A 14,518-nucleotide genomic window follows, 5' to 3' on the forward strand; every position below is an offset into this window, starting at 1 on the left:
TTTCTCTAATGTGTTTTTGTGAAACTGTTTTCTGTATTTTATCTCAAGCACTTTCTGTCTTTCTATAGCTACAATGTAGCCGCACTAATGAATCAGTTGGCATTGCTTTACTGGGCTTTCTAAGTGTTGTTTTGTCAGTAGCTAATTTCAGCTAGAAAGAAGTTCTTAGTAATTCCTAGACTTATGCCTGATGTAGAGGGAATAATAACATTAATGGCTAGAATAACTGGCCATAGTTCCATACTAAGATTGTATTTCTGCGGTTGTGATGAGTGTGGTGTTCTGAAGGGCTCCATGACCATCAAATCCCAAGGGCATCTCAGAAAGCCAGGCCTCAGCAGATAAAGAGGTTGTGTTTTAGTGTAAACACACATTCTTCTGGTGGGGACTTGGCTTCTTGACATCCAAATTCAATTTCATGCAGAAATATTATCCAAAGGACTAAAAGTAAATGAGTATTCATGAGCACAGATGAATGTCAGAAACAAAGGTAAACAAGCAGATCCAATAAAACCAGTTAAAGTAGGCATCATTAGCTCATGCAGTATATGAAACCCAGAAAACTAAACTGTATTTTTAGGAACAGATGTATGCTGTAAGATCATTAGGAAAACTAAGCAAACGATGAACACATAATTAAAAATTATGGCAATGTCTGAAGAAGTGAGATCAGAAGGACTCATTGGACTCTATATGTTTCTGCTTCTTAAGCCATATTTATGGAATCTGTGTTTTTCAGTTGTGTGCATGTTGTACACATGTATTATAAACAAGATAAATGATAGTATTAAGTCATAGATTTTCATGGGCTTCATGTTTAATTTATAAAACTAAAGCAAAAAAGCAGTCCTTGTGTTTTGGTCTTTGGTTTATTTTTATATAACTTATGAACTAAAGTCACATCATTCATTTTTAGTTGTCCATTTTCTGCACATCTCCCTCTGCTTTCCCCCCAGAAAGCAAGTTTCATATCCCTAGAGGCTAATCCCTTTGGTTCAGTGCTGAGGACAGGCACATGCCTATCTACCAATAGTTTGTACTAGGTATATTTATTAGATGGATTAATAAACCATATAATAATGTATCAACAGAGTAGTATTAGGGGTCATGTGGTATATAATATTTCCAGTAAAGGTCATCGATTTGGGATATATTTGCTCAATGTGATGTTTTCAGAGAATTAATCGACTTTCTCATCCGTTCTTTGCATGGGAACCCACTGCTGCTCCTCAGATGCTCACCACTGACTTCTGTCCTTTCATCTCTTCACAGGAGGGATTTTGAGTCTGGGTAGTTAATGAGTCTTCATGTGACAGGATAAAAGATTAGGAAACACTTGAATTAGTACTCTCATCTTCTCTGTCACTGGATAGGAAAATTACCCTGGTTTCCTGAAGTATATAATCTTATCCCTGTTAACTGCCTGAAAAACAATTTGCTTATATTAAAAGAATCTCTCTTCCTTGTTAATTTCTTAATGAAACCAGTGTAAAAACTATTACTTAAATGGCACGAGAAAGCTGAGAACACTTAATCTAAAGGAAAGCTAGAAAAATGAAGTGAACTGTAAAAACAATTCTAAAATGAGCTAAGACCCTATTAAACAACACTTAATGTCCATATTATAAAATTTTGTTTTTACTCAAGTTTATCTCATTTTAATTACTTTAAAAATAACAAATGATGATGCTCAAGTGCAGAGATTAAGATAAATTCTTAATAGTATTCCCAAGAATATATATATATATATAATATATATATATATGAAATCACAAAGCTATTAAATGTATATAACTTTTAAATGAACAACTAGGGAAAATAAGTTAATTTGAAGGGGTATTTCTTTCTGCAACTTATTTCTCAAATTTTTTTGTAACAAAATCATTCATTTTAGAAACCTGTGCAATGAAAAAACTGAAGGACAGGTTGTCAAACAAGAACAATTCAAGAACATTGATAGTCTAGAAAAGAGAGACATGGCATTCAGTCATTTGCTGTCACAATGAGCCCGGGACCACACTACTAGAGGTGACCACCCACTAATAGTGTAAAATTCAAAAATTTGCTTTCTCTTTGTCTCATTTTTTTCATTCATAAAATGGATATAATAATTATATTCATAATCTGATATGGGTTTAAAAAGTGACAAAATAGTATCTATAAAATGCTTAGACAGGTACTTAGCTTATGTTTCCTAATAAAATTTACTTCTATTTGTCTAAAATATGAAGTTTCCTATAATATTTATACAACTGTAGTTGTGAAAATGATGACGGGGCAGGCAAGAATAGGATCATTTTAGTGCCATGGTATCCTACTGGGGAGTAGCCATGCGTTTACCCTGTGCTGATTCACTTAACAGCCCAGTTGCTTCATCTGCAATATACTATGTACTGTGCATAAATGCACACATCTTTCCACACATCCTGGTAAACTCAGGAGGCTCTGGAACCCAACGTGTATCAGGCTGCATCATGTCTGACAACATTAAGTTTTCTTTTCCCTAGTAAATTAAAATTTAAATAGCTTCTAATCAAAACTATTCTCAATATATCCAGGCATCAATGAGAGAAAAGCAGATCTGGCCTGAGCTAGTGTTGAGTACATGTACATTAAGGTAAAATTTTAACCTCTAGTAAACATTTAGTGGGAACCCATTATTTACCATCTTATACCTATGCAGGATTGGATGTGGATATGTTTACAACCAGTTGCATTACAGGAAGTGATATATGAAGTAGAAAAAATAATAATGACCTAATCTATCAATCAAAATAGTAAACTAAACTTTTTTTTCTTTACAGTTGTCAACATTTCTTTTTGTTTGTTTGTTTTTATTACATTTTCCCACTTATTTTACATATTGACCACAGTTTCCCTTCCCTTCTCCCCTCCCATTCCTTCCCCTACCTCCTTTCTATCCCCCCCATTCATTTCTCCTTTATCTCCATTCAAAAGGCTGCCCTTAAACTTGCATATGAATGCATGTGTCAAAAAATGATGAATTGATTAAGTAGGTCAATTAAGGTATAATAAAATTTCACTTGTCTAAAAGCATGTGTAATTTTAAAGGTGCTTAAAGTAAATATGGAATGTAAGGCACGGAATGTAAAGCATGGTATCTGGTGTCTAGCTCTAACTCTAAAGAAGAAAGTGTTTATGAGAAGGAAAAGCAAACCAAAGACAAGGAGAAAGTAGTAACAAATGACTTATCTGAATGAGGACTGTTATCTAAAATGTAAGAAGAAATCACAAATTTCATCAGTAAAGCAAGTGGTTTATCAGTAGGAAAAAGAGCTGATAGGTACCTAAGCAAAGAAGACCTGTAGTGGGTCAGTATGCTACCAAGAGTAGGAGAATAAGGTTGGGGCAAAATTAGGATGTTTAATGCTCAGGGTTTGAACAACGTTTCATTACTGGTGAGAATGTCAAATAGCTCAGCTGCTTTCCAAGTCATCTTGGTGGTTTCTTATCAAACCAAAAGTATTCTTGCAACATGAGCTGGCGATCACATCCTTGTACATACCCGAGGAGACAGAATCATAGGTTAGGTCAATGCAAAAATTCTGCACACACTTACTCACTTCACTTTAATCATAACTGCCAAAACGAGGAAGCAATCAAGATGTCCTTCAACAGTGAAAGGATACCCTGGTGCCTCCAGACAAAGGAGTATTAGTTTGTTCTCAATAAAAATGAACTTATCAAACCATGAAAAGCCACAGAGGAAGGTTAAGTGCTTTTTACTGAGTAAAAGACTATGCCCTGAAAATGCTACCTACTGTATGAGTCCTGAAAAGGTAGACTGAAGGAGAAAGCAAAGTAGTAGGAGGAAGAGGTGAATAGGCAAATGCAAAGGACTGTTAGGGCAGAGAAACTATCCCTGGTTGTATTACCATGGTTATTTGTATGATTACACATCTGTCAAAACCCATGATTGTGTGCCAAGAGTAAACCCTAAAATTTATCAACTTTTGGAGTAACAATGCATCAATGGTGGTTCACTGTAAAACGTGACCCAATGTGTCAGGATGTAGGCTGAAGGCTTTGTGAAACTCATTTACATTATCTTTCTTTATTATGAACAAAACTTCTCTAAAAACTGTTGGTTATTTTCTTGAGACAGAGTCTCACTATGTGACCCTGGCTAGCCCAGAACTGACTGTATAGATCTGGTTAGGCTTAAACTCACAGAGATCTGTCTGCTTCTTCTCCTGATGCCAGGACTAAGGGCCTGAGTCATCATGCCTGGCTTGTTATTGTTTTCATATGCCACTTATTATGAAGAGTTACTGGCAGTCGATTGCTGAGAAAGGGAGACTGTTTTCTCCTGGGACAAGCTCCCAGGTAGATCAGCCAATCCCAAGTAATGTGCACTAAAAACATGTACATATGAGCAACATTAAATAGACTTATTAGGGGAAGGGTATATAGTTAAATAAATAATAAATTAATTTAATTAATAAAGAAGAACTCATGAATTCAAGAGGAAGTGAGTCTGGGACAATGAAGCACTTAGAGTGGAGAGGGATGGTTGGACATGATGTAAGTACAGTACTCACAGGAAATTTTCAATTTTAAGTTAAAATATTGTTTTAAAAATTCTTCTGGTATTTCAAGATAGATACTTTAAATTTAAATGTGTGTGTTCATCAGTATGTATGTATGTGCACATGAGTGCAGTTACCCACAGAAGCCACAAGAGGGCATCATATCTCCTGAACTTGGAGTTACAGATGGTTGTACACCACTTGACATGGTACAAGGCACTGAACTTAATCACTGTCAAGGTAAGTAAATGCTGTTAACGTCTAAGCTATCTCCCTAGCTCTGGAACCTGCTGTTGCTTTTCTTTTCTTTCTTTCTTTTCTTTTTTTTGTTTTTTGTTTTTTGTTTCTTGAGACAGGGTTTCTCTGTGTAGCTTTGCACCTTTCCTGGAATTTGCTCTGTAGCCCAGGCTGGCCTCGAACTCATAGAGATCCGCCTGGCTCTGCCTCCCAAGTGCTGGGATTAAATGCGTGGGCCACACCACCGCCCAGCTTGAAACTGCTGTTTCAATATCAGTTCTGTAACAAGATAGTGTCAGGATATAGCCTAACTTTTCTATAAAAAGATTTTGTAACTAAATTAAAAGCATTTGGGCTCAAATCCTCTTTAGGTACGATTATAAAACAATTAGAAAATTAAGTGTCAGTAATTTTTTCACATTTATGCACTGAAGTGAATTGATAAAACTAGATTATTCAGTTTTTAAAGATGTACTTATTTTTATTTTATGTGAATGCATTTTTGCCTGCATTTATGTATGTGCACTACATGTGTATAGTGCCCTCCGTGGCTGGAAGGAGGGCACCAGATTTTCTGGAACTGAAGTTACAGACAGCTTACAGCTGCCTTGGGTGCTGGGAACACAACTGTGGTCCTCTGCAATAGCAAGAAGTACTCTTATCCATGGAGCCATCTCTCCAGTTCCCTATTATTTCTCAACAATCTTAACAATCTTTTCCTTATGTTTTACCATTCTGTGAATAGAAAATAAAAAAAGAAAACCTTGTGGAAATATGTAAAACTTCTCAGCTATGCAAAATGAACTCAATCTTAAACTAAGAATATTAGGAGCTAGAAATAAAATAATGTAGAATATATTATAACAAAAAATTCGGGCTGGAGAGATGGCTCAGAGGTTAAGAGCACTGCTTGCTCTTCCAAAGGTCCTGAGTTCAATTCCCAGCAACCACATGGTAGCTCACAACCATCTGTGATGAGATCTGGTGCTCTCTTCTGGCCTGCAGGGATACGTGCAGACAGAACACTATACATAATAAATAAATAAATCTTTAAAAAAAAAAAAAAAAAGGCTGGGCAGTGGTGGCGCACGCCTTTAATCCCAGCACTCGGGAGGCAGAGCCAGGCGGATCTCTGTGAGTTCGAGGCCAGCCTGGGCTGCCAAGTGAGTTCCAGGAGAGGCGCAAAGCTATACAGAGAAACCCTGTCTCCAAAAAAAAAAAAAAAAAAAAAAAAAAAAATTCAAATAATTCAAATCTCTTTAATGCTTAAGAGGATACAATCTTGCTTCCTTAAAACAAGTTGCATAAATTTGGAAACAATTCTTATCTGGGATTGAACTGCAAAGAGATTCCATATATGTGTTTACATTTATAGAATATAGGAAAATTTCATCAGTCCTAAACCTGCTATGTTAAACCTATTTACACTAAAGTCAAATCAAATAATCTAAAACTTATTCAAAGCATTGTATCAGATCCTATTCATTAACAAATAGCACCATTGGAACATAGTATACATGGTAACTTTGAATCAAATGTATCATCCCTGCAGCTAGAGTGACCCATTTTGGCAGTGTTGAAGACTGAACCTATGAACCTAACGCCTGGCATGCACTCATGAGATACCGAGATACAGCCTCAGCTTTTTTTTTTTTTTTTTTTTTAAATAAGATCTTACCATGTATCCCTGGCTGACTAGTTTGGATTCACTATGTAGACCATGCTGGCTTGAAATTTACTATGTAGATCATGCTGACCTTAAACTCACAAAGATCTGCCTGCCTCTTCCTTCCAGTTGCTGGAATTAAAGGCACCTGGCAAGTGATCCATTTGTTCTATGCTAGTGATGTAGAAGGTAAGAAGGTAGGCTGGCCGTGACCAAGAGTTAGTAAGTGAGAAGACTCCAGAGTAGTGTGGGAACACCACATTTTCAGATAATCTGGTTTTGGTTCTTTCTCAATAATAGGAAATTGACTAGAGCCCCCCCCCGTACCCCCCCCCCCCAAAAAAACCCCCAGAAACAATAGGTTCACCCTTCAATAATGTTTCCCTTCATGGAAGAAACGGTTGAAATAATATAGATCCATGAATATATTCCCAAAGAATTGCAAAAGCTAGTATATGAGTATTGACTTACTGTGCATACTTACAGTCTTTTGTCAGCCTTGGATACTAAGTGACACATAGATCTTTGGGTAGAACATGGTAAAAAAAAAAAAAATCCCTTAAAGCAAGACTTTTAAAAGCTAATCCAAACCAGGTGGTGGTGGCACAAATCTTTTATCCCAGCACTCGGGAGGCAGAGGCAGGAGGCTCTCTGTGAGTTTGAGGCCAGCCTGGTCTACAGAGCAAGATCCAGGACAGGCACCAAAACTACATGGAAAAACCCTGTCTCAAAAAAAAAAAGAAAGAAAGAAAGAAAGAAAGAAAGAAAGAAAGAAAGAAAGAAAGAAAGAAAGAAAGAAAGATAAAGCTAATCCATATCTAATTTATCTGATGTTTCCATCAATTCATTGAATTTGTCAAAATGAAGTTTAGGTTTAGTATTTCCGCAGAAGAGAAGAGAGGCCTGAGTGCATGGAATTGGTAAGGTGGCTCATGCTTAAGGGCACTTCTCCAGAGATTGAATTTTGGTTCCCAGAACATGTCTGGTAGCTCACAGGCACCTGCGACTCTGTTTCCAGAGTTCTATTCTCCTTTCTGCTCTCCTCAGGCATCTGTACTCACATAGCGTATGCTCACACAGAAACAGACACATACACACATATATACATTTAAAACATTTTTTAAGTAAATTAAAATCTTGGGAGCTTAAATTGTTTCTCAAAGGTTGTGTATATAGTTAGGTGAAATATACATTAAAACTGAGGTAAGAGACTTCTAAAGTAAAAACTGATACATATAATCAAAATTTGTAATTTATATTTTTATCAGTCTCATAAAATTGTGAATTGAGGAAAATTATTCATGAACTTCTATGTTTTATTTGTTGTTATATTTCATTTTCTATTAGATAAAATATGTATAAGATAATCCATGAGGTGTTGTTATTCAAGGATGTAGAAATTATGGCAGTCTTTTCCAAACTCTATCCAATGCAAACATAATTTATGAAACATATCATTCATAAATATTCAAGAACAAAAGAAGATCCCTTGGTCAGATTCTTTTGGGAAAATTGACTATGTTAGTTTGCTTTCTATTGGTATGAACAAGTATTGGCAGAAGTCAATTGAATGATAAAATGGTGGTTTTTATCTCACAGTTTTGGAGGTTTCATGATCCCTTCGCTTCATAGTTTCAGAGACAATAGTAAAACAGAAGATGTTGTAAGGAGCACATATTAGAAAAAAAATGCCACTTGATTTATCCCATATTGTAAATAAAGAGTGAGTGATCAAGGGGCCAGTGACAAGACATAGTCTCCAAAGACACGACCCCACTGATCTAATTCTTCCAACTAAGATTCACCCTGTAGTAGCCCATTCAGCTCTGAATTTGTCAATGGTTTTATTGCCCCATGAGGAGTGTATCCTTTGTGATACAATCACTTCTCCATAGTGCTGCTGGCTACGGACCAAAACTTCACATCTGAGGATTTGGAAATGCTTCCTACGCCCGCCACACTATTCTCGATATTTCACACCTTTTGAGTGGCCAGTCTACGGTATGTCCCACAGTGAAGCTCCTCATTGACCACCACGCATTCTTTCACTTACCTGCTCTGTGTCATGCCATGAATTAGTATATAATTAACCTTGGAACAGTATGAGTTACTTTGAAAAAATGCAGTAAAATATAAATTACTGCAGTTTAAATAATGTTTTTTTCATAAAAAGTTTGAGTTTTCTAATTTTAATAGTTACATTATCATCATTTTAAGTACATGGAGGGCAAGGACTATATTTTATACTTCCTTTTATCTCTTGCTAGCTAATAATTGCTGGACACTTAGAAGCCAGTTTTAGATGTTCACAACTATATTGAATTGCCGTGAGGGAAATGCTATTTTTGTTGAGGATAAAAATAATACATAAGCAGTTTACAGCAGTTTTCTTAGACTGAGTCAATAAATGGGGAGGCAAAGAGATTCGAGCTCGGACTGTGAGGCCTCTCTTTCAGAGGAGAACGCAAATGCTTCCTGCTCTTTGAAAGAATAAGAGATGCGGTCAACAATCACCAGCTAATTTCCTTATCATCTCCCTTCTCACACACGAGAAACATTTCCTCCATCGAGAAGATAAACTCGATTCAAATGTCCAGTTGGGCATAAACATGCACACACACACGCACACACACATGCACACACACATGCATAAACACACATGCGCACACACATGCACACACACATGCACACACATGCATAAACATACACATGCACACACACATGCACACACATGCACACACATGCATAAACACACAGACATGCACACACACATGCATAAACACACACATACACACATGCATACACATGCACACACACATGCACACACATGCACACACATATGCACGCACATGCACACACATGCATAAACACACACACACATGCACACACACATGCATAAACACACACACACACACACACACACACACACACACACACGCACGCACACACACTCCTAAACTAAGACCAAAGCAAAGGGTAGTATGATAGAACAGAACAATACAAAGAATGAAAGATGTTGCTGTGATAAAATGTGCAGTCTTCAGCATTGAGAATAGTGGTCTAAGATCTTCAGCAGGGTTTAGGCCTAAACTAGAACACTCATGAAGAGAGAGATTGAAATTCCTATGCCACACAAGTGCCTGAAACTTGGTTGACAGCTGAATCATTGGACATTTTTAGTGAAAGTTGATGGGTGAGTGTACATCTGATCCTTCCTCTTGTGAGTGTGGCCCTGCAGCCTCACATTCCATCTGCTGATGTTAAAGTTTGAAAATATTGAGACATGAGTTTAGGATCAGTGTTTATGAAGAAGAGCTGAAGGATGTACTTGGAACTGACTCATTCCTATAGTTTCTGGATTAGATATAATAAAACCCACAAATATGATATATACGTGTCTTACTTCCCCGCTCTGTAGCAATGTGAAACCCCCTAATGTCTCAACGACATATATTTTTGGAGCATACAGACATCTGCTGTGTCCTTGGGTACAGGCTGTTCCATTACTAAGGACTCTTCCAATCTTGCAGTTTTAAAATAATTTCCAGATGAAGCAAAGATCAAAGGCTTCCACATGTGTGCACATCTTTAGACATACCAGAATAGGAAGAAAGCTGGTTTCAGAAAAAAACATAGAAGGAGTAGATTTGAAAATTTAAAAATGTTTTTTTGCACATAACAGATGCTTTCTGTGTTACTGAATTGTGACTTCTGATGATATAATAATAATTTCCATTTCTGCATCTTACCAGATCTAGGTCTGAATCTTAAAAATGGTTTTCCTATGAGCTATTCCTCTAAAATAATTAAGAATTACTCAGTCAAGACAGTTCTTAATTTCTAATGTCAATGCTCCATACTCAGTCGTGGTTTGAATACAAGATCCTCCTGGATTGAAGGTAGGATTCTCCAGCTGTGGTGCTGATGCATGCTGGTAAAATCCTCGGATGGATGGAGGAAGCAGGTTTCTAGGAGCATTCCTCTGAGGGTGTCAAAGCACTGTTCCTTCCTGTCTCTCAGCTTCCCGACAACATGAGGCAAGCTGTTTTGTTCTTCCATTCTCTCACACCATAGCATTTGGCCTGACCTCCACCCCACAGAGATGGAGCCAGGTGCCTGACCTCCACCCCACAGAGATGGAGCCAGGTGCCTGACCTCCACCCCACAGAGATGGAGCCAGGTGCCTGACCTCCACCCCACAGAGATGGAGCCAGGTGCCTGACCTCCACCCCACAGAGATGGAGCCAGATGACCTCAGAAAGCAGGAGCTGAAAGAAGTCTTCCCTCCCTGAAGCTGTTCCTCTAAGTCACTGATCCCAGCCATAAAAAGTGTTTTTCACGGACTTTGATTGTTTTAAGTAGATCTAAATATTAGGTAAGCACAGTGATTACGGCATTTTAGGTCTGGACTTCACACAGACCATATCCAAACCTGTTCAGGCTCCAAGAGTACAGCTCAATGGTATCGAATTTGACCAGCACATGAAAGGCCTGGTTAAATCCCTAGCATTGAAAAGACATGTGACTACGTATATGTTCTGCCCCACAAGATGAGGAAATGCTATAGTATATATTAATAAATCAGAATTCTGAGAACCTTAAATGTATTTATCTAGAAAAAGAATGGCTATGAAGCTTGCCATCTAAAATGTTTAGCTGAGTTATTATCAGAAATCATTAAAATCTCCCAGCTGGTGATATAACTAGATAGAAAAGTGTTTGCCTAGCATTCACCAGGCCCCTAATTTCAGTACCTAGCACACACACACACACACACACACACACACACACACACACACACAAACTCTTTAAAACCTTTGGACAATTTGAGAAATATGTTTCTGAACGTGCATCTTTTCTCTTATCATATGTATGACTTTTTACCCGGGAACAGCCCTGTGTTCTCTGTTTGTCATTAGGACCTACTAAGTTAAATTCTATCATAGACTCTAACTCATAATTTTATTTTAAAAAATTGAAACAGTTTTACTTTATGCAGTTTTGTAGTATTTTCAGACATTTACCTAATTAGCTATTTTAAAATAAATATTCTGAGAAATACCTGTGAAATTGCCTCAGCAGTGGTTAGCTTAGGAAACCAAATGTCTGATTAAGATGCATTAGAAATCTTAAGAAACAATAATGTTATATGTGGGATGATCAAAATGATAGCTATTACAATAAAGACATTAGGGAAATGGTTTACTAATCCCAGAACTTTGCTAGAACATTAAATTGTCTTTTTCTATATCACAAGTAGCTACAATGGTTTCTGCAAAGAAAGCTGAACTGTTGGAAGGGTGTCTCTCCCCATGGGATGTACCAGTAGGGGAATGGCCCTTGGTCTCTCTTGCACACTGTTTGACAAGTTTCTCTGTATGTGTGAAGATAGGATGCCACAATTAGCCTTTGCTTTGACTGAGTAACCTACTGTAGCTGTCCTGGTTAGAATGTATTTCAGTGCTTTTCATATGATTCAGCACCCTCATCCTCTGGTGGCATTAAGTTTTCTAAGAAATGCCACAGTCCACATCACCCAGCTTCATGTCATTTCTTCAGAAGCTGCGGGGCTCCTTTGTAGCTATGTGGGAACATAGGATGAATCAAAGTCTTTTGCTACTTTGTGTACCTCCATCCTTTTATGTGCCAGCATACTGGTTGTCCATTAGAGGGATGGTTTCTTAGCCTTGAAATCAAAGGCGGTCAGAAAGTGGACAATATTTATTCATCAGGTTCATAAAGAAATACATGCATCCTCTCCTTAAAGCCTTCAACTCATTTTAAATTATAAAGCTTGCCAGAATAAGTCTTTTTTTTTTTTTGACTAAATAGCTTCATACATATATAAATATTGAATTGACAGCATGGACAAAGCCATGCTGCTTTACCATTTTATTCCCATTTCACCTCAGGATTTCCATTAAATACAGCTGGATTCTGCACCTCCAAATATTGACGACCTGTTCACTCACTGTTTCCCAAACCAACTTCCACGTTCACTGTTTCCTGAAATGATCCTCTAAATGTCCCTTTTGCTCTGGTTACTTAGCCAGGACCCTGCTTCTGACAATGTGTCCTCACTATCTTTTCTCTTATGGCTACAATAATGCATAATTAATTCTTCCCCTTCATCTTCAAGACCAAAACTGTGGAGGAAGCAGGCCCTGCATAAGAACCTAACAGCACCTGCTCTTCCAGCAGAGCTCCAAAGCTTTGTCTTGTACTAGAATTAATAAGAGAGTAATCCTTCCTTCTTCAACAGGTTTCCCAAAAATGTCTCTGGGATTTTAAGTAGGAAAAAGCACATCACTGATTTGTATAAGCAGGAAAATAAGGACTTCTTTCAGTATCTGTTGGGAGTTTGGTATTGGACCCCCATGGACACCAACATGTGCCAATAGCCAAGCCATTATGGGAAGTATCATAATACTCGCATGTAATCCAGGCAGGTACATCTGTATACTTTTAAGCATTTCTATATTTCTATATATTTATAATACAACACAAATGTTATATAAATCATTGCTGAAGGCGAGATTAAACGGGTGAAATGTAAAAGTTTCTAAAGGCATTTTTCCAAGAGAAGCTTAAGTGGCAAGAAGAAAGCTTGATAGAAGCTGCAACTCCTGAGATGAGTCAATAACCTGTGCAGATTTTAAGTGCACGGTGACTTTGGTATTCCACTTTTTTCCTTCACACGTATGTTACTGCTACTGGTCATCAGATTCTTTGGGAAACAATGAATACAAAATGTTCTGTGTTCTCATGTGAAGATCATTGGGGAAGGCAAAGCTGACACAAAAAACCAAGAACCAAGGTCACCATGGAGACACACGCCAACGCCGTTAACATACGGTGGCACGAGAGGAGGGTAAGGTGACCGTGAGAATCTGTGAGAGCCAGAAATTGTAGCAAACATGTGGAGGGTATTGGCATCCCTCATAGTGTAGAGGACAGGAGTTGAGTCTGGTTAATCCATGGCTGAAGACTGGAGTGACTACATCAGGTCCACGGGGACTGTTTAGCAAGCACGTCCTGTCGCACTCCCACCTCGGTGCCCGAGTGCTGTTCACTGCCACTCTTGGCAGAGCCGCCTTGTACCTGGGATGTATTCAATCACTCTTTGGATTGAATTTCCTTGTTGAGATCACATAAAATAATCTCATTACCGGATAAGGAACAGAATCACTTTGCTGACACCCCAGGCAGTAGCCGAGTCTCCCCAGAACACTGTTAAGCCCACTGTGACTGGTAGAGAACCTTGAACTCTGGGAAGTGCTTAGTAAATGTTTATTGATGATTAATCCAAAAGGTTCCTGAAGCTTTACAGGAGGTTATAAACAGACTGAAAAAAAAATCCATAAATCCCTCAAGACAGGGCCAGACTTACAAGAGTAGTCAAACTGTTTTGTCTGAAGCAGTTTTAAAAGAAAAGAGCCACGAAGAGGAGAGTCTGGATGTCCTGTCTTTATGACACGAGTTGACAGATGCAATCAGAATGCTGAGTAGCCGTATGAAGATCCTGGATGCTTGGACCTACTGTCTCATTTCTCTCATTTTGTTAGAAACAATTTCAAATAAGAAGGAGTGGATCATGTAAAATCAGAGCACATAGTCATTCCTACTAAAGTCAAGAGTAATTCATTTTTTTTGTCTTAGTTTGGGTTACTATTGCTATGCTAGGACAGTATGAATAAAGCAACTTGGGGAGGAGAGAGTTTACTTGGTTTACCCTTCGTTATTGCTGTTGATAATCAAAGGAAGTCAGGACATGAATTCAAACATGGCAAGAACCTGGAGCGGGAGTTGATGCAGAGGCCATGGAAGGGTGCTGCTTACTGGCTTGTTTCCTCTGGCTTGCTCAGCCTGCTCTCTTATAGAACCCAGGACTACCAGCCCAGGGATGGCACCACCCACAGTGGGCTGGACCCTCTCCCATCAGTCACTAATTAAGAAAATGTGTTACAGGCTTGCCTACATCCCAATCTTATGGAGGCTTTTTCACAACTGAGGTTCCCTCCTCCCAGGTGACTTTTGCTTGTCAAACTGACATAAAACTGTTCAG

At 38.1% G+C, this 14,518-nt stretch overlaps 1 protein-coding gene across 1 annotated transcript in view; it reads right to left on the reverse strand.

Moving 5' to 3' along the window:
- Nucleotides 1–14,518, reverse strand: part of Nlgn1 (neuroligin 1) — a 472,972-nt gene that overhangs the window by 120,477 nt on the left and 337,977 nt on the right. The gene's annotated exons all lie outside the window — the stretch shown is intronic.

Source organism: Peromyscus eremicus, chromosome 6 (assembly GCF_949786415.1).
Source record: "Peromyscus eremicus chromosome 6, PerEre_H2_v1, whole genome shotgun sequence".
Lineage (NCBI taxonomy): Eukaryota > Metazoa > Chordata > Mammalia > Rodentia > Cricetidae > Peromyscus > Peromyscus eremicus.